Source organism: Hemiscyllium ocellatum, chromosome 33 (assembly GCF_020745735.1).
Source record: "Hemiscyllium ocellatum isolate sHemOce1 chromosome 33, sHemOce1.pat.X.cur, whole genome shotgun sequence".
Classification (NCBI taxonomy): domain Eukaryota; kingdom Metazoa; phylum Chordata; class Chondrichthyes; order Orectolobiformes; family Hemiscylliidae; genus Hemiscyllium; species Hemiscyllium ocellatum.
In genome coordinates, this window is record NC_083433.1 from 31,147,876 (window position 1) to 31,168,538 (window position 20,663).

Consider the following 20,663-nt stretch of genomic DNA (forward strand, 5'->3'; position numbering starts at 1 on the left):
TCAGTTCCTCTCCACTCACCTTATCCCAGATCCAACTTTCCAACATCATCCTCTTGACCTGTCCTTCCTGTAACTATCCGCTCCTCTCCAACCTATCTCCTTCAACTCCAGCTTCATTCCTCTATCACATTCCCAGCTACTATCCCCCAGTGCCCCCTCCCATCTATCTCTCAGCACCCTTGTGCCACACACTCTTTCCTGATAGAGAGTTTTTGCTTGAAATGTCGACTATCCTGCTCCTCAGATGCTGCCTGTTCAGCTGTGCTTTTTTGGCATCACACTCTTCAACTCTGATCTCCAACATATGCAGTGCTCACTTGTCAATTATCAGCCCAAGCTCGGTGTTATTACACTGTGTATAGACACAGACCTCGTCATTATCTCAGGAGTTGTAAATGGTATTGAACATTGTGCAATCATGAGAAAGTGTCTCTAATTTTGACATTATCATGGAGGGAAGGGCATTTATGTGCCAGCTGTACATCTTGGGGCTGAGGACATGACCTTGAAGAATACCTGCAGGAAAGTACGAATGCTGTGATGATTGTCTTCCAACAGGCAAAACCATCGTCACCTGTAGTCAGTGTGAAACAAAAGAGAGTGGTAATCTTATTGAGTCCAGGTTTTCAAGGGCTCCTTATTGAGAATACGTGTTCATAATTTATATGTTGAAGAGCAAAACATTTATTTTCAGGAGCTCAACTTTCACTGTATAAAGAGGCAGAAGTGATTGAGGAACAGATAATCAATACTTCTGTAAATGCACATCAACCAAACCTGACTTTGGCACACTGCAGAATAAGCATGTGGGTACCTTGGAAGGTCAGAGGCTATGGTAAAATACAAGCAATGAGTGACAGAGTTTGGGCTCCTGGCAGAGGCAGAGTATTTGTCATTATCACACTGAAAGAAGAGAAATTCCCACAATTTTGGAAGCTGAGTTAGCGACATAAATATGCAAATGTATACAGTGTGTAAATAATGAGAAATTGGAGCAACTGGAGCTCATGAATATGGAATACTCATTCACGATTAGAACACTTGGTAACATTTGGCATATTAAAGCACCATATTAAATGTTCTGTATTCTGGACTGTTAATTTTCCATAATGCTCTCAAACTCAGTTATTAAACACAGTCATCATCTTGCAGTTACTAAATTCAGTTATTTATTGAAAGAGACAATTTAAATTTGTATTAGAATTATTACTTTTAAATGTCGCTTAAAACTGACTGATGCACGTTACTCATCAAAACCTCTTCCTCCCAAGGAGGACGCACATCACAAAGTGAAGAGCAGCACTCGCAGGAGAATAAACTGTGGAAAGATGATCAATTATAGATTCAAAAACAGTTAATCTGAATCTGATCAGATACAAACGTGAAATCATGTCAACATTTCCAGCTATATTTCCATCCTCATTAATGCACAGATAATAAATTAGCTATGTCCCATAGCTTGTCCTAACATTGCTGGAAGGTTAATCAGCCCCAATTATTTTATATAACATAACATATGTTTGGGCATTTTATTGAATTCATATTGTTGCTCTGCCATTTCATTTTATGAAAAGTATCACAGCTGTAAAGATTTTCCCCACATTCATTCCTTTGTACATAGAACATAAAACATAGAACAATACAGTGCAAAACAGGCCCTTCGGCCCTCAATGTTGCGCCAACCTGTGAACTATTCTCAGCTCGTCCCCTAGATTATCCCAACATCATCCATGTGCTAATCCAAGGATTGTTTAAATCTCCCTAATGTGGCTGAATTAACTATATTGGCAGGTGGGGCATTCGACGTCTGTATCACTCTCTGAGTAAAGAACCTGCCTCTGACATCTGTCTTAAATCTATCACCCTCCAATTTGTAGTTCTGCCCCCTCGTACAAGCTGACATCATCATCCTTGGAAAAAGAATTTCACTGTCTACCCTATCTAATTCTCTGATTATCTTGCATGTCTCTATCAATTCCCCCCTTAGCCTTCTTCTTTCAAATAAGAACAGACTCAAGTCTCTCGGCCTTTCCTCTTAAGACCTTCCCTTCAGAACAGGCAACATCTTGTAACATTTCCTCTGCACCTTTTCCAATGCTTCCACAACCTTCCAGAAATATGGCGACCAGAACTGTACACAATATTCCAAGGCGGCCGCACTAACATTTTGTATAGTTACAGCATTACATTACGGCTTCGGAACTCAATCCCTCTACCAATAAAACCTAACACGCTGTATGCCTCCTTAACGGCACTATCAACCAGTGTGACAACTTTCAGGGATCTATGGACATGGACTCCAAGATCTCTCTGCACATTAACACTACCAAGGATCTTTCCATTGACCCAGTTCTCTGATTTCCTGTTATTCTTCCCAAAGTGAATCACCTCACATTTCGTTGCATTGAACTCCATTTGCCACCTCTCAGCCCAATTCTGCAGTTTATCCAACTCCCTCTGCAACCTGTAACATTCTTCCAAACTGTTCACTACTCCACCAACTTTTGTGTCATCTGCAAGTTCAGTAATCCATCCAACTATGCCTGCGTCTAAGTCACTTATAAAAGTGGCAATTAGCGGTGGTCCCAAAACAGATCCTTGTGGCACACCATTAGTAACCAAACTCCAGGCTGAATATTTTCCATCAACCACCACTTGCTGCCTTCTTTCAGAAAGCCAGTTTCTAATCCAAACTGCTAAATCATCCTCAATCCTATGCCTCTGCATTTTCGCCAACTGCCTACCATGTGGAACCTTTTCAAACCTTTGAGAGTTATAAGGTAGCCAGGAAGGAGCTAAAGAGGGAGCTAAGAGAAGCGAGAAGGGGACATGAAAAGTCTTTAGCTGGTAGGATTAGGGAAAACCCAAAGGCTTTCTATAGGTATGTCAAGAATAAAAGGATGACTAGGGTAGGTATCGGTCCAGTCAAGGATAGTAGTGGGAAGTTGTGTGTGGAGGCGGAGGAGATTGGAGACACATTAAATCAGTACTTTTCATCAGTATTCACTCAGGAACAGGACACTGTTGCTGATGTGAATATGGAATCACAAATAATTAGAATGGATGCGCTGGAAATATGCAGGGAAGAGGTTTTGGGAATATTGGAAAGGATGAATATAGATAAGTCTCCTGGGCCTGATGGCATTTACCCCAGGATCCTATGGGAAGCTAGGGAGGAGATAGCAGAGCCATTGGCCTGGATTTTTATGTCGTCATTGTCAACGGGAATAGTACCAGAGGACTGGAGGATAGCGAATGTGGTCCCATTGTTCAAGAAAGGGAGTAGGGATAGCCCTAGTAACTATAGGCCAGTGAGTCTGACTTCAGTGGTGGGCAAAGTCTTAGAGAGAATGGTAAGGGATAAGATTTATGAACATCTGGGTAGGAATAACGTGATCAGGGATAGCCAGCATGGTTTTGTGAAGGGCAGGTCGTGCCTCACAAACCTTATTGAGTTCTTTGAGAAGGTGACTAAGGAAGTGGATGAGGGTAAAGCAGTAGATGTTGTGTATATGGATTTTAGTAAGGCGTTCGATAAGGTTCCCCATGGTAGGCTAATGCTAAAACTTCGGAGGTATGGCATTGAGGATACATTAGAGGTTTGGATTAGGAATTGGCTGGCTGGAAGGAGACAGAGGGTAGTAGTTGATGGATTATGTTCATCTTGGAGCGCAGTTACTAGCGGTGTACCACAAGGATCTGTTTTGGGACCATTGCTTTTTGTTATTATTTTTTTTTTTAGATTAGATTACTTACAGTGTGGAAACAGGCCCTTCGGCCCAACAAGTCCACACCGACCCGCCGAAGCGCAACCCACCCATACCCCTACATATACCCCTCACCTAACACTACGGGCAATTTAGCATGGCCAATTCACCTGACCCGCACATCTTTGGACTGTGGGAGGAAACCGGAGCACCCGGAGGAAACCCACGCAGACACGGGGAGAACGTGCAAACTCCACACAGTCAGTCGCCTGAGGTGGGAATTGAACCCAGGTCCCTGGTGCTGTGAGGCAGCAGTGCTAACCACTGTGCCACCGTGCCGCCCCAATCTTTATAAATGATCTAGAGGAAGGACTTGAAAGCTGGGTAAGCAAGTTTGCGGATGACACAAAAGTCGGTGGAGTTGTGGATAGTGAGGAAGGAAGTGGTAGGTTACAGCGGGATATAGATAAGTTGCAGAGCTGGGCGGAAATGTGGCAAATGGAATTCAATGTAGCTAAGTGTGAAGTCGTTCACTTTGGTAGGAATAACAAGATGATGGATTACTGGGCTAATGGTAGGCTACTTGGTAGTGTGGATGAGCAGAGGGATCTTGGTGTCTATGTACACAGATCTCTGAAAGTTGCCACCCAGGTAAATAGTGCTGTGAGGAAGGCATATGGTGTACTGGGCTTTATTGGCAGAGGTATTGAGTTCCGGAGTCCTGAGGTCATGTTGCAGTTGTATAAGACTCTGGTGAGGCCTCATCTGGAGTATTGTGTGCAGTTTTGGTCGCCATACTATAGGAAGGATGTGGAAGCTTTAGAACGAGTGCAGAGGAGGTTTACCAGGATGTTGCCTGGAATGGTAGGAAAATCTTATGAGGAAAGGCTGAGGCTCTTGGGGCTGTTCTCATTGGAGAAGAGAAGGTTTAGGGGAGATCTGATAGAAGTGTATAAGATGATTAGGGGTTTAGATAGGGTAGATACTAAGAACCTCTTACCGCTAATGGAGCCAGGTGTTACTAGGGGACATAGCTTTAAATTAAGGGGTGGTAGGTATAGGACAGATGTTAGGGGTAGATTCTTCACACAGCGGGTTGTGAGTTCATGGAATGCCCTGCCCGTATCAGTGGTGAACTTTATGTTCTTTATGGTCATTTAAGCGGGCATTGGATAGGCATTTGGAAGTTATTGGGCTAGTATAGGTTAGGTAGGATTCGGTCGGCGCAACATCGAGGGCCGAAGGGCCTGTACTGCGCTGTATCCTTCTATGTTCTATGTTCTATGTAAAGGCTTCACTGAAGTCCACATACACTACATCAACTGCCCGACCCTCATCTACATGATTGGTCACCTTCTCAAAAACTTCAATGAGGATTGTGAAACAAGATTTTTCCATTGACAAAACCATGTTGACTATCTGAAATCAAATTGTTGCTTGCTAGATGATTACAAATCCTATCCCTTTCCAAAATCTTTCCTAAAACAGAAGTAATGCTCCCTGGTCTATAATTGCCTGGCTCATCGCTACTGCTATTCTTGAACAAGGGAACAGCATTTGGAATCCTCCAGTCATCTGGTACTAAACCTGAAGACAATGATGACTCAAATATCAAAGCCAAAGGCTCTGTTATCTCCTCGCTAGCTTCCCAGAGAATCCTCGGATAAATCCTATCCAGCCCAGGGAACTTATCCACTTTCATTCTTTCTAAAATTGATAACACCTCTTCGTAACTAACCTTCAATCTTTTCTAGTCTAATCTCTCATATCTCATTCATGGGCGGCACGGTGGCACAGTGGTTAGCACTGCTGCCTCATAGCACCAGAGATCCAGGTTCAATTCCCGCCTCAGGCGACTGACTGTGTGGCCTCATGCTGCTGGGAGGATGTGTCATTGTGGAACTGTACTGACTTTGCACGTTCTCCCCGTGTCTGCGTGGGTTTCCTCTGGGTGCTCTGGTTTCCTCCCACAGTCCAAAGATGTGCGGGTCAGGTGAATTGGCTATGCTACATTGCCCGTAGTGCTGGGTAGGGAGTAGATGTTTGGGTGGGTGGCAGGTCGTTGTGGACTTGTTGGGGCGAAGGGCCTGTTTTCCACACTTTAAGTAATCTAATCATTCTTCTCCTCTAGAATGTTTTCCTTTTCCTGAGTGGAAACCGATGAGAAATGTTCATTTACAAACTGCATTGACAGCTCCATCAGTGGGCAGAACATATAAATGAAGCATCACATGCTTAATATTGTTAAGGTTCTTGTTCCGACTGTGGTCAGATAGTCCATTTTATTTAGTTCCTCACAAACAGCTAAAGTCTTTCGTTGGAGATCCTCCTACCCGCACGAGACCGCACTACTCAGTGCAATTTTATTTTAGGAGATGCTCCCAGTGACATTTGGACACTGGGGTTAGTTATTCCCCTTGGGCTAGGAACCCACCCACCGGAAAATACTAATTGAAAAAGGTTCATTGAACCACATTGCTTCACGAGTTGAGTGATCCTTCAAGCTATTGATGAGCATGCAATATATTTCTACAGTAAAGATATTCCCCATGAAACTTGCAATTGGAGTCATGGGTAGTCTCCTGTTTACTACAATGATGCATTTGCTGATACCTCAGAAAAGCTAGTGCACTGGGTCAGATGTTCCCATTCGGTCAGTTGCCCACACTCAGTACAGTTCCACAATATCATCCTCCCAGTAACATGAGGCCACAGCATTCAGAGAGTCCAGCCTGAGCATCGTGATCCCCATTCAGTACAATTCCACAATCAGTAATACCTTCACTCAGAGTGATTCGCAGAGATCTGGAGCAACAGTACACAACATTCCAATCAATCTCTGGATAATGCAGAGTGCCTGTGAGCTACAGACAAGTAATGTATTTTCTGAGTTATGGAATTACACCACAGAGTTGGTTGGAAATATTAACTGTCCACATAAATCGCACACATTAAGAATTCGTACTGCCCCAGTCAGTGCCCAATAAGTCAAGGGTTAAATGCATCCATCATGCACAGCAATGGATCAGCATTCAGACAGCACCCAACATCAGGCAATGGGATACTCGTGGGAAATAAAGACTGAATATCAATGGGGAGAATAAAATACTGCAAGAGAGTCCATTACAGAATGCTAGTGCCCCAGAACACTCGGTCTTCGGTATTGTACTAACCTCCGACATTATGGCAGTAACGTATGTTCTCTGAATCTTACAGAGTCTTATCAGATACCAAATGAAATTGGATGGATATCTCACCCAACCCTCCAACAACAACATTTTCCTCCTGGGGAACGATATTGGAATTGAAGAGACAGGGCGTTATTACTTCAGAGAGTGTGATCCACTGTGTTACTCCTCTGATGTCAAACAGACTGAGCCAGCTGTGTCCCAGCCAGCAGTGTTGATGCTGCAACCCTAATATTTACAATGTACTTTAGGAATGTTCAGCTCGGTGTTATCGTTACTGCAAACATTTATAAACTTCCAAGTGCTCACTGGCAACAACAAGAACCTTCAATACTGCCTCACTGCCACCATCAACATACTTTCCATCCTTCAGTAGCCACAAATCATTCTGGGGTTACTCAGCAGCTAAATGTGACCTCCAATAAACCACCGCACCTTGATACAGTGATCCGGACAACATGAAAAATTCCATCCAAGCAGAATAACCTGAACACACTGAGCTGCCCTGTGTGGGGTCAGTTCCCTGAAAGGCCATCCTCAACCAGCACAGGGTCTTGTCATGAACAAGTTATCACAAAGTAAACACAAACAAACCGTCATTCCCACCACACCTGCTTCCCAATCAGCAGAGTGCAAGGAAGAAGTACAAGCGTTGATGGGTAACAACAGCAAGTCACGTTATAACTGTTAGAATTTATAAATCGAGATAAATCTGTCTCTGTGCTGTGAATCACAATCACTGTTTGGACAGACATCCCTTGTGACAATCAGTGCAATGATGTCCCACACCATGAGGCAAAGAGGATCACGTAAATCAGGGTCAACAGACGATCCTGACACAGTTTCAAACTCAATGAAATCTACAATGCTAAACATCAGATTAAATACAGGTCTAAACAGCAGGGCTGACTTTCACTGCCTATGGCCGGAGCTTCAGATCAATATGAAGTATCCGAAATCACACATCATACCTCCAAACTCACTTGCCTTTGATCAGCAAAAAGCTATGTTGTACCCCCCCCCCCAACCTCCATCGTTCTTTGCCCCATGACCCGGTACAATAACAGAGATTTCACAAGTTGATGGAGTACTGCAGTCCATGGTGTCACACTATGATCTTACATTGAATAGGTCTAAAAACACATCTAGAGAATTCATCTCCAAGATGTCAGTACTGACAAAATAGCTATTATAACTAGAATACAAATCTAAATTGATAGCAAGAGACTAAGTAACAATTCCAAACAAAGGCACAAGAGAGAAATTTCACAAAGACCATTATCATTCAGGGAACCTCAAAAGACTATGATTCATTTTAAAAACAGCAGACTTGATCTACCACAGAGAGAGAGTGGTCTTGCTAAACACTGTCCATACCAGCCAGGGTTGGTTCCCAATCAAACTCCATCAATGCAGCCCCAGTGTAAACCCATTCTGCACAGGATAGAGAAACAGATAGTGCTGCACATTTTTGAGGAGCCTTCTCATGGTCAACATTGTTTGCTTTAAACTCAGTAAGTGAGGACAGTACCATCTGGCATCAGGATTTGCCTTGCTAAATGGAAAGGAAATAATTATCAGTCATAGACTGAAAATAAGTATGATTAATTGCAGAAATTTGTGAAACATAAGTTGCTACAATACTTACCAGGAATACTAATAATGGCAAGGGTGGTGTAGTATACTTTTTTGACGATTTCTGTTGCAAGATACATTTTCTTTTTTGTCAAACAACCTGTCTCTTCTTGCTGCTGGCAATCTGTCAGAACTGGAGAATTCTCTCGAAATTGGAACTGACACAGTTCCAGTGACTGTTTTTATATTGTGTGGTATCTCCACTGGGAAACTGTGATAACACTTTCATTTTTTTTATCATTTGGAACAAACAGATTACGACAACAGGTTTATTTTAATGATGTGATGTCATTAAGATTTAAAACGGCAAAGACTTGATTAATCTGATCCTATTAGGTCTCAAAAGTTAATTGCAATTTGTCTTCAAACAACAATGCTTCATTATTACACTCACTACCAGTCCCATCAATATCTCAATACCTTTTGATTTTTTTTTTCAGTGATGACCTTAATTTTGCTGAGGCTATTCAGTCATTCAATACCTCATGCTGTCAAGCTCCTTGTGAGCTGTTCTAATGGAGGGAAGGTATTGTCGCACCTTTTAGAAATAGTATTAATTTCGGTGCTTAAGGAGTTAAAATGAATGTCTGTGTAGCTGCAAGTTCTTGGAATGAAGCAGTGTATCAAAGGGCTTTACAGTAAGCAGATTGAAGCAGCATTTTACCCAGACAAATTTAGTCAATTAATCTGAAAAGGCTCTTCAAAACTACGAACCAATTGAATTTAAAATGGATTGCTCTGACATGCAGAAACCAGTTGTTATGCACCAGACCCTCAAACCATTTGAGAAAAGTAGCCCAGACTCTAACTTATCTCGCCTTTTTAAGCAGATTTAACACAGATATACAAGGAGGGATGCAGCTGGTCAAAACACATAGTTTTAAACTTAACAGAATGTATTTACAATGAAACATGAACAATAGAGAACAGAACACAGAATAACAACTTAATCTATCCAAAAGTCCAACAGATTATACTAACTTAGTTGTGCTGTTCCCAATGCTTGCAACAATCCCAATAAACACCCCTTGCCTCAAAAGGTAAAATCAAACACAGGTTCTTCCAGGATAGAGTTCAGAGAAAGACGGAGGGTCAGCATGGACCTGCTTCTCTAGGGTCCAGCAGATTCACAACTGCCTTCAGGGTTTCAGTGAATATTGAGACCAAACCAAAGCAATGTCAAGCTGAGCTGGGAGAACTGGCCACTCCACTTTTATTGTGCAAGTGTTTCTTTTTTAACTTGAAAGCCTATTTAATGAGGCAGTATCTGTTAGATATCATAAATTTGGCCCTAAAACCCTTCAACTAGGACTCTTTGGGGTCTGTTTCTTTTACGACCTAACTGAAAAACACCAAGAACAACATAACCTTGTTAAAGGAGCATCATCATCACACCTCTCCCCTTAAAATATCGAAAGACGACTTCAGTTTAAAATCCATTAATTTCAAACTCTTAGTGCCCTACAACAGAAACACATATTGCATTCGTTGAAGTGTGTAATGCTAGAAAAGCACAGCTGGTCAGTCAGCATTTGAGAAGGAGGCGAATCATAGTGTCTGGCGTAAGCCCTTCTGCTCCTTGAAAGCTGCCTGACCGGCTGTGCTTTTCCAGCACCACATTCTTCGACTCTGATCTCCAGCACCTGCAATCCTCTCTTTCTCCACATACATTACATTGACAATAAATATGCAAACATGCACTACCACATTCTGTTTCAGTCTGTTTTACTCCCACCACCAAACTCTAAGTCTTGGCAATACATCGGCAATCACGTTTTCTCATCCTGCCATATGTACAATTTTCAAATTGAGTGGCTGTAACAGCAAGTTTCACCGAAACAGTTTGCCATTTTCACCACAAACGTCAATGGGTTATGCTCAGTGTAGGTGATTGTCTCAGATATGTTCCTGGTAATATCAACACTGAAATGTTGTAATGCCAACACCAAAATCTTCTTCTCAAATATCGAATATTTCTGTTGTTGAAGATTCAATTTCTTGGAGAAATACCAATAGATCCTTCTATCTTATCGTCATCTTCCTGTAAGATAACTGCACCAACTCCTACATCACTTGCATCAATATCCACCTTGAATGATTTTGCGTATTTAAGCGAGGCTAATACCAGGGCAATGATAACCCAGGATGTCTGAGAGTTTGCTGTCCACTAAAACGTCTTGCATTTCTTCAGCAATTCAGTGAGTGGACCAGCCACACTGCTAAAAAAAATTAGTATGAATTTTTGACAAAAGCCACTCAATCCTAGAAATCATAGCAATACTCATTTTGTTTATGGTATGGAAAGCTCCCCAATTACCATTGTTTTTGCATTCTGTGTGGGCCATTTGTCCATGTCCAATAACATGGCCCAAATTCACTTTTGGGCAGCTTAATCACCAAACCTGCTTTCCAAAGCCAATTGAACAAGTCTGATTAATGTTGCAAGTATTCTTTCCAAGTATGACTGAAAAGCAGCATGTCCTCTTTATATATGACACAGCTGGTTAATCCACAATGACCTCATTGGTTTGTCTCTGAAATGTGGCTGGCACATCATCCAAATGTGTGGTCTCTGAATTCTGACTTACTAATTTCTCCTTCATCAATTTTAACGTTCCTCTCACTTCATGCATTCTTCATACCAAATGGCATGATTTTAAACTGATACTGTCCATTTGGCGTTCATCAGGCTTTTGCCCGGAATGTTGATTCTCCTGTTCCTCGAATGCTGCCTGACCTGTTGTGCTTTTCCAGTGCCACACCGTCAACTCTAATCTCCGGCATCTGCAGTCCTCACCTATGCCTACTTTTAGATGCTGTCTAGCCAGCATTCCCCATGCTATTCAATCATTCCCGAAAATTTGACACATAGTCCAAATATGTGGTCTCTGAAGTCTGGCTGACCTTTCTCCTTATTCGATTTTAACATTCCTCTCACTTCATGCCCAAAATAGAATTCAAATGGACTGAATTTGGTTCATTTATTTGTTGCATCTCTGATCGCAAAAAGTACAATTATCTGGATAGTTTTCACTACAACCCCTTAACATGATCTTTAATGTCTGATACCACCTCTCCAGTACTGTGATTCTGGATGGTACAGAGTAGATTTGAATTATTTTATTCCTCAACTGTCGATAACTTCCTTGAATAATTTTGATGCAAAGTTTGATCATAGATGTGATTGCATCTCTGTGGATATTCCATAATTAGTGAAATTTTAGAGTAATTCCTTTACAATTATTTTCGCTGTGATATTGCATAATGAAAGGACTCTGGAAATCTAGTGGACACATCCATTATTGTTAACAAATACTGATTCCACTTTTTGTTTGAGATAGGGAACTCCGGACCTTTGGGCGACCAACCTCCAAGACGGACTTCAGGACTAGCAACCAAATTCAGTACCCATGGGGATAGCCTCAACTGGGACCTTAGGTTCATGTCACACTACTGGTGACCCCAACTCTCTCGCTCTCTCTCTCTCAGACACACACACGCACGCACAAACACACACACACACACACAAACACACACACACGCACACGCACACACCATACACTCCTCGCCCTAACACCAACACACACACCGTCTCACATATATCCCACACTTAACCAAGCTTACATGTACACATATATGCACACACAATCTATCACATGCACCCACACCCAACATGCACACTCAATCTGTTGCTCCTACATTCGCACACAGAAAGGCTTATGGGGTGAATTTATTTTTGCATAATTACATTTTATTTTGCTCAGAAACTGTACGAATCCATGTAAAACTCTGTAAAACTATACAGAGGAGTTCTCAGTCAGATATTTGGGACACAGACAGACTTCACACCGATTCTTTAAAAAGCTGAACTATCTTGAGAATATAATGTAAAAGAAGCTCTGGGTATTACATATCAAAGAACAGAAACCAGCATATCCCATTTTAAAAGATGAAAGTTTTAATCTAAGATTGTTTACATTATCACATCTCCATAACACTGGACTCCTTTGGCTATAAATTCTGTGAGCATGATCTTAACTCCCACAATCACCTGAAGAAGGAGCGGTGCTCCGAAAGCTAGTACTTCCAAATAAACCTGTCAGACTATAACCTGGTGTTGTGTGATTTTTAACCTTTTCCAAACCAATCCAACACTGTCACCCCCAAGTCAACCCTATTCCAAATTTGGAACTCTAGAACAAACCCCTCAAAGAGCCTGTTATGGACTTAAGTAGACCACCTCAAAACCTTTCAAGAAAGCAGCCCAGACACTTACTTTGCTAGTTAAGTGTAAGTAAGCTGCATTCAGGAGGGTGGATGTAGCCTGTCAAACCACTCAGTTTGAAACAAAATAGAATTTATTTCCAAGATCACTGAATGAAACACCAGCAAAAGAAAACAGAATACAGAATAACTTAATCCATCCGATACTTGCAACAATCCCTATAAACCCCCCTTGGCCCAAAAGGTAAAATCAAATACAGGTTCTTATAGGAGAGAAGTCACAGAGAGAGAGGATCAGTATGGGGATTAGTGTCCCAGATATTTAAATAAAATTTAGCTGAGAAACGTCTGGTTTAATTTTGATTGCTTGTTGGTCATTGAATCAGAAGTGAGTGAATGACTCTTTCAGTTACTAAGAGTTTTTTAGGGATGTAAACAGTGCCTTTAGGGATTTTACAAAAGTGAGCAAGGACAAGCTGCTGGAATTGGCAGAGAAGTTAGGGTTCGGGTGACCTTTATGAGAAAAGAAGAGGAAATTAAAGCTATTAATCAACATAACTTTTCTGGAAAGGCCATCCAAATCTTTGTGAATGGCTGCAAATCAATTGCAGATGGAGCAGCCTGAACAGGAAAGGAAACTGAAAATGTATGAAATGTACACAGATGGACAACAGAAAGAAAAAGAGAGGGAAGAAAGGGAAAAAGAAAGAGAAGGGAGAGAAGAATCATGGCAGAAAATAAAGAAAGGATCAGAACGTGTGAGTTGGAACAGACCAAATTAGAACTTGAAGCAAAAAGACTTCAAATGGCAGAAGTGCAAAGGAAGGGATAGTGACGATAGATGAACGTATCGAGCCAACAGCCTGGTGGTGTTATGGACAAGGCCTGACCCCTCCAAACATCTTTCAGCAGGTAGCCCAAATGGTATCAGTGCTATTTGTTTCAGGATAGTGTACAATGGGTCTTTCCAAGTGAATTAGCTGGTCCAACTGCCAAGTTTTAAACAAATAAAATTTATTTCCAAAATTACAAAATGAAACACAATGAACTAAAAATAGAATACCCGAATAACTTATCCTATCCGAACCTGACAGGTTCTCCCAACTTAATGATGTTGTTCCAAAATACTTACAATAGTATTTATCCGCGGCACTATTTGTTAGGGGTAAGGAAAAAGAGCCCCAGTAAAGCTTTCAAAGCCAGCCAAAGGGCTATGCATAATCAGGTCTGGCTAACACTGGGAAAGTGGTTAACACTGTTAATGACTTCTGACAGTCCTCTGTCCACTGAAATGCCTTGCCTTTTCTTTCAGCAATTCAATGAGTAAAGCAGCCACACTTCTAAAATTCGGCACAAATTTTCAATAAAATCCATTCAATCCCAGGAACCATAATGCTGCTCTTTTTGTCGGTGGTATGGGAAATTCCCCAATCACTTTTGTTTTATCATCCCCTGGGGCCATTCGTATGTGTCCAATAACATGGCCCGGGAATGTGACATGGATTTTGGTAAATTCACTTTTAGCTATGTTTATCATCAAGCCTGCCTTCCGAAGTCAATTAAACAAGTCTGATAAATGCTGTTAATATTCCTTCCATGAGTGATTAAAAATCACCAGGTCATCAGTGTACACCACACAGTCTGGTAATCTGGCACTAACCTTCTTGGTTAGTCTCTGAAATGTGGCTGTCAGGAGCATTTTTCATACCAAATGGCATGACTTTAAACTGATACAGTCCATTTGACATTATGAAACCAAAATTGCCTTTGTTCTTTCTGACAACTTTACATGCCAGTCACCTTTCAGCAAGTCCAACTCAGAAATGTATGTACCTTGTCCCAGCTTTTCATTGCAGCCTTTCAACTGCAGAATTTGATCTGCATCGGTCTGTGTTACTGTCTTGAATTTGCGATAATCCACACATAACCGTTTGGGTACCATCTGGCTTTGGCACCATTACTATGGCTGAGTGTCAGTCACTGTAACTCAGTTCAATTATGCCATCTTGGAGCATGTGCTTCTGAACCTGCGCCAACTTGAGAGGATTATGCCTCTAAGGATGTTGCTTCATCAGAACAACAGCTCCTATCCCTACATCATGCACAATTAAGTCAGTACTTCCCGGTTTATTTCCACATATCTCCCCGTGTGATAGAAATAACTCTTATCAATTTTCACACTTATCATAATTGCTAAAGTCTCCTTCTTGTGAAGCTCAACTCTGTCTAGTCTAGTCTCCTGTGTCTCAGTCTCGACAACAGTGTCTTTTTCTGTTGTGAATATTAACAAAAAAAAATTCATTTAGTGCTGCTCCTAACTCCTCAGACTCCATGCACAACTTCCAACTGCTGTACTTGATTGGCCCTAATCTTACTCTGGACATTCTTTTATTCGTGATATGCCTCAGAAAGTTTTAGGGTTATCCTCAATCCTATCAGTCAAGAACTTCTCATGTCCCATATTGGCTCTTCTTAGCTTTCTCTTTCGTTCTTTCATGGCGAACATGTGACTCTCATGTGCCCTAACTGAGCCTTCACGTCTCACCCTAACATAAGCCTTCTTCTTCTTCTTCGTCTTCTTGACAAGAGTTTCATCTTCTTTAATAAACCATGCCTGACAGGTACATACTTATCAAAGACATGAGTAGCTGTTCCTTGAATAAGCTCCTCATTTCACTTATGCCTGTACCTTGCAGTTTCCTTCCACATCTAATGCATCCTAAACCTTGATAATCACATCATAATTGCCTTTCCCCCAGTTATTATTTTTGCCCTATAGTATATCCTATCCCTTTCCATCACTAAATTAAACATAGCTGACTTGTGGTCACTATCACCAAAGTGCTCACCTACCTCCAAATTTAACAACTGGCCTGGTTCATTATTCAGTCCTGAATCCGATGGGGCTTCGCCTCTTGTTAGCAATCTATATCCTGTGTCAGGAAAGCATCCTGCGGTGACCGGGTCTCTGGCACGAGGTCCGGCTCTGAGTGGAGTTCTGCAGGGATCAGTTCTGAGTCCTCTGCTGTTTGTAATTTTTATTCATGACTTGGTAGAGGGAGGCGAAGGGTGGGTCAGTAAATTTGCCGACAATACGAAGATTGGTGGAGTTGTGGATAGTGAAGAGGGCTGTTGTCGGCTGCACAGGGCCTTAGAGCTGGGCTGAGGAGTGGCAGATGGAGTTCAACCCTGTCAAGTGTGAGGTTGTCCATTTTGGAAGGAAAAAGAAGAATGTGGAATACAGGATTAAAGGTCGGGTTCTTATTAAGGTGGAGGAGCAGAGTGATCTTGGGGTCTACGTTCATAGATCTCTGAAAGTTGCCACTCAGGTGGATAGAGCTTGTAAGAAGGCCTATAGTGTATTCATGTTCATTAGCAGATGGATTGAATTCAAGAGTCGTGAGGTGATGTTTCAGCTGCATAGGACCTTGATAAGACCACATTTGGAGTACTGTGTGCAGTTCTGGTCACCGCATTTTAGGAAAGATGTGGAAGCTTTGGAGAGGGTACAGAGGAGATTTACCAGGATGTTGCCTGGAATGGAGAATAGGTCATATGAGGATAGGTTGAGAGTGCTAGGCCTTTTCTCATTGGAACGGCAAAGGATGAGGGGTGACTTGACAGAGGTTCATAAGATGATCGGGGTATAAATAGAGTAGACAGTCAGAGACTTTTTCCCTGGGTATGACAGAGTGTTACAAAGGGACATAAATTTAAGGTGAAGGGTGGAAGGTATGGGGGAAAGTCAGGGGTAGCTTCTTTACCAAGAGAGTGGTGGGGGCATGGAATGTGTTGCCTGTGGGAGTGGCAGAGTCAGAATCATTGGTGATCTTTAAGCGGCAATTGGATAGGTACATGTATGGGTGCTTAAGCTAGGACAAATGTTTGGGACAAAATCGTGGGCCGAAGGGCCTGTTTTGTGCTGTATTGTTCTATATTCTATGTTCTATGTTCTAAACATTGGACAATAACTGACCCATCGAAAACACTAAAACTATAGTATTTCCAGCCAATATTTGGAAAGTTAAAGTCCCCCATAACAACGACCCTGTTACACTTACACCTACCCAGAACCATCTTCACTCTCCATCTGTGGAACTAATTAGAGGCATCTAGAAAACTCCCAACAGGGTGACCTCTCCTTTCCTGTTTCTAAACTCAGTGACGAGTCCTCATCAAACATCCTTTCTGCCACCATAATAATGTCCTTGACTAACAATGCCATACCTCCGCCCCTTTTACCACTTTGTCTGTTCTTACTGAAACATCTAAATTTCAGAACCAGCAGCAACCAATCCTGTCCCTGCTCTATCCATGTCTCCAAAATGGCCACAATGTTGAAGTCCCAAATACCAGCCAATGATGCAATTTCATCCACCTTATTCTGAATGCGACTGGCATTGAAGTAGACACACTTCAAACCACCTTCCTGTTTGTCGGTGCACTCTTGCAACCTTGAAACCATATTTGTGACCACATTACCCTCAACCTCCTGGACTCTGGAACTTCAAGTTAGGTTCCCATCCCCCTGCTGAATTATTTTAAACCCTCCCAAACAGCATCAGCAAATTCTGCACCCGCCACCCCTCCCACACCCACCGCCACCAGGCTATCGGAACTCCTCTGGTTCAGTGTCGACCATCCTGTTTGTTGAGGTGCCACCTATCCCAGAATGAACCCAATTATCCAGGTTTCCGAAATCCTCTCTCCTGCACAATCTCTGCAGCGACGTGTTCAACTCCTCTCCCTCCCTATTCCTTGCCTCACTAGCACGTGGCACAGGCAACAAACCAGAGATAACAACTCTTTTTGTTCTAGCTCCAAGCTTCCACCTTAGCCCCCTAAATTTCTGCCTGATATCCCCATCCCTTTTCCTGGATGTGTCATTAGTGCCGATGTGGACCATGACTTGGGGCTGCTCCCCCTCCTCTCAAGGATCCCAAAATCATGATCCGAGACATCACGAACCCTGGCACCTGGTGGGCAATACATCAACCGCGAGTCTCTCTCACTCCCACAGAACCTCCTGGCCCCCTAACTATGGAGTCCTCAATGACTGATACTCTACTCCTCTGCCCCCTTTCCTTCTGAGTAACAGAGACAGAAATGGAGCCAGAGATTGGGACCGCATAGTTTACCCCTGGTATGTTGGTTTTCCCCTCCCCGAAACAACATAAAAACATTGGTATCTTTGTTGTTGAGGGGAGCCCTGTACGTCTGCCTGTTCCCTTTCCAAACTCTAGCTGTAACACAAATTTTCTTGTACCTGAGGTATGACTATCTCCCTGTAACTCCTCACAATAACCCACTCCACTTCCCTCATGATCCAAAGTCCATCCAGCTCCAGCTCCTGTTCCCTAATGCAGTGTTTGAGGAGATAGCATGAGGTGTACTTTCCACAGATGAAGTCAGCAGGGACACTAGTGGTGACCTTTACCTCCCACATTCTGCAGGAGGAACATTCAACTGCCCTAAATTCCATTCCCACTGTTCTAAATTCCCAAAAAAGACTATTGATAAAAAATGAATATTTTTAAAAAGTATCCTTAGTAATCCAGTGCAGAATCCTTCTTCTTTGGTTAGGGGAGGAGGATGGGTGGGAGACACTCCCTAAGTAGTGTTTCAGGTTATGCAGCCACCAGCTATATTATTTCATTTACTCAGCAGTTCCATGTCCACTCCTGCTCAACGTGTGCTCTGCCAATTCATGAGGTAAATTTTTAAAGCAATCATTTACCTTCCTGGCAGGCCCTGTCCCTCTCTCCTCACTGCTCCCGAGAAATGGAGTCCTGTGTCGAGAGGTAAGTCTCTTCTAAGTCTGAAAATTACCTCCTGGCAGCACCCGCTCCTCTCTCCCTCTCTCCTCACAGCTCCTGAAGAAATGGAAAGTCCCAAAATATAGTAGGGATGTCTTAATGGGGCCTATTAAACATATCAAATGTCTTTACTTTTCGATCCAATTTAGGAATAAAGCGACACTACACGACAATGCTGTTGAGATGAATCATTGCATCATAGAATCCTTTCAGAGAGGAAGCATGCTATTTGGCCCAACAAGTCCCCACTGACCTTCCGAATAGTATCCCACCCCGATCCATTCACTCTACCCTATTATTCTACTCTTCCCTCTGACTAATGCACCTAACCTACACATCCCTGAACACTGTGGGAAATTTAGTTTGGCCAATTCACCTGACTTACACATCATTGGACTGTGGGAGGAAACTGATGCGCCCAGAGGGAAACGACGCAGACACAGGGAGAATGTACAAACTCGCAGAGTGAAAATTAAAGCAGCAAAATGCAATGGTTAAAGCAATAGAAGTTCTCCACTTCAATGAATCCAGTGCAGCAGCTATGATCTCAGATATGAAAGTTTATTATTGATCAGCGACACCAATTGAAGACAATCGTAGAAGCAATACCAAACCGAAAAGCAGGTCTGATGGTGCATAATCGATCATTTTCATTCAGATTCAGTTACCTTGCTTACTGCCAGGGGAAGCGTTCACTGCTTCGGGTTTCTCAATTCAATTACATATTGGGCTTTTGTAATCAGTTTGTCAAATATCTAAAAATAACAAGTTGACAAAATGTTGCAACCTGAGTGTCCCTGTGGAGATCCCACATTGAATAATTTTAGCGCTCTGAGAACAGAACACTTCACCGCTTTTTTGTGAATAGAGAGTTGTCAGCTCAAAGGAAAAATACAATTTCACTGAGAAAATGCATCGACTAATTCAACATATCACGAAAATATCCAATGCAATTCTTGCCATAGTTGGTGTTCCAGGAAAGTTGTTCAATGAATTGAAGTTATTTAAGTCTTGGTTTAAGCTACAAGGATTTTACTTTCTGGTGAATATAATGCATATGCTTGCTTAGGTTAATGAAAACTGTCCTGAATTTCCTCTGTTAGAGGATTTGTTTTATTGTCTCTCTTGAAAGCATGATCCTATTTGTAAATCAAGGACTCTGTAAGATATCAAGCTAAGATCCTCGCAGGAGTAATGTCTTGCTACAGAGCAGACCACAGTGGTGGCAAGTTTCTGATTAATATGCAGTACTGGGATGACCTGGCACTGCAGAATTGTATGGTGTGACATTAAGAGGGAGGGAACAAAATGGTTCTTCATTGAAATCATTGGTTCAGGTCTCTGAGCAATCTATTCTCCGAATTTTCATCATGGTTCATTATTTACTCAGTGACAAAGTCAAATGAAGTTCTCATATGAAATATTTTCAGAAAGAGTCGTTACATTGTGATATGCTTTATTGTTCCCTTACCATTTCCCAGACGTAAACTGTAATATTTTTATGTTGAAAATCACACAACACCAGGTTATAGTCCAACAGGATTAATTGGAAGCACGAGCTTTCAGAGTGCTGCTCCTCCATCAGGCTGTTGTGTGATTTTTAACTTTGTACACACCAGTCCAACACTGGCATCTCCAAGTCAATATTTTTATGGTTCGTGAAAATCTGACAGCAGGTCTAATGCGTTCAATATTCAGTATAACAATGTGTTCTTAATCTAAATAGAGTCATAGAGATGTACAGCATGGAAACAGACCCTTTGGTCCAACCCGTCCATGCCGACCAGATATCCCCACCAAATCTATTCCAAACACTAGCATCGCCAAATCAAATCTATACCACCTGCCAGCACCCAGCCCATATCCCTTCAAACCCTTCCTATTTATAGACACATCCAAATGCCTCTTAAATGTTGCAATTGTAACATCCTCCACCACATCCTGTGCCAGCCCATTACATACACGCACCACCCTCTGTGTGAAAAAGTTGCCCCTTAGGTCTCTTTTATATTTTTCCTCTTTCACCTGCTATGTTCTCTAGTTCTGGACTCCCCGATCCCAGAGAAAATGCTTTGTCTATTTACCCGATTCCA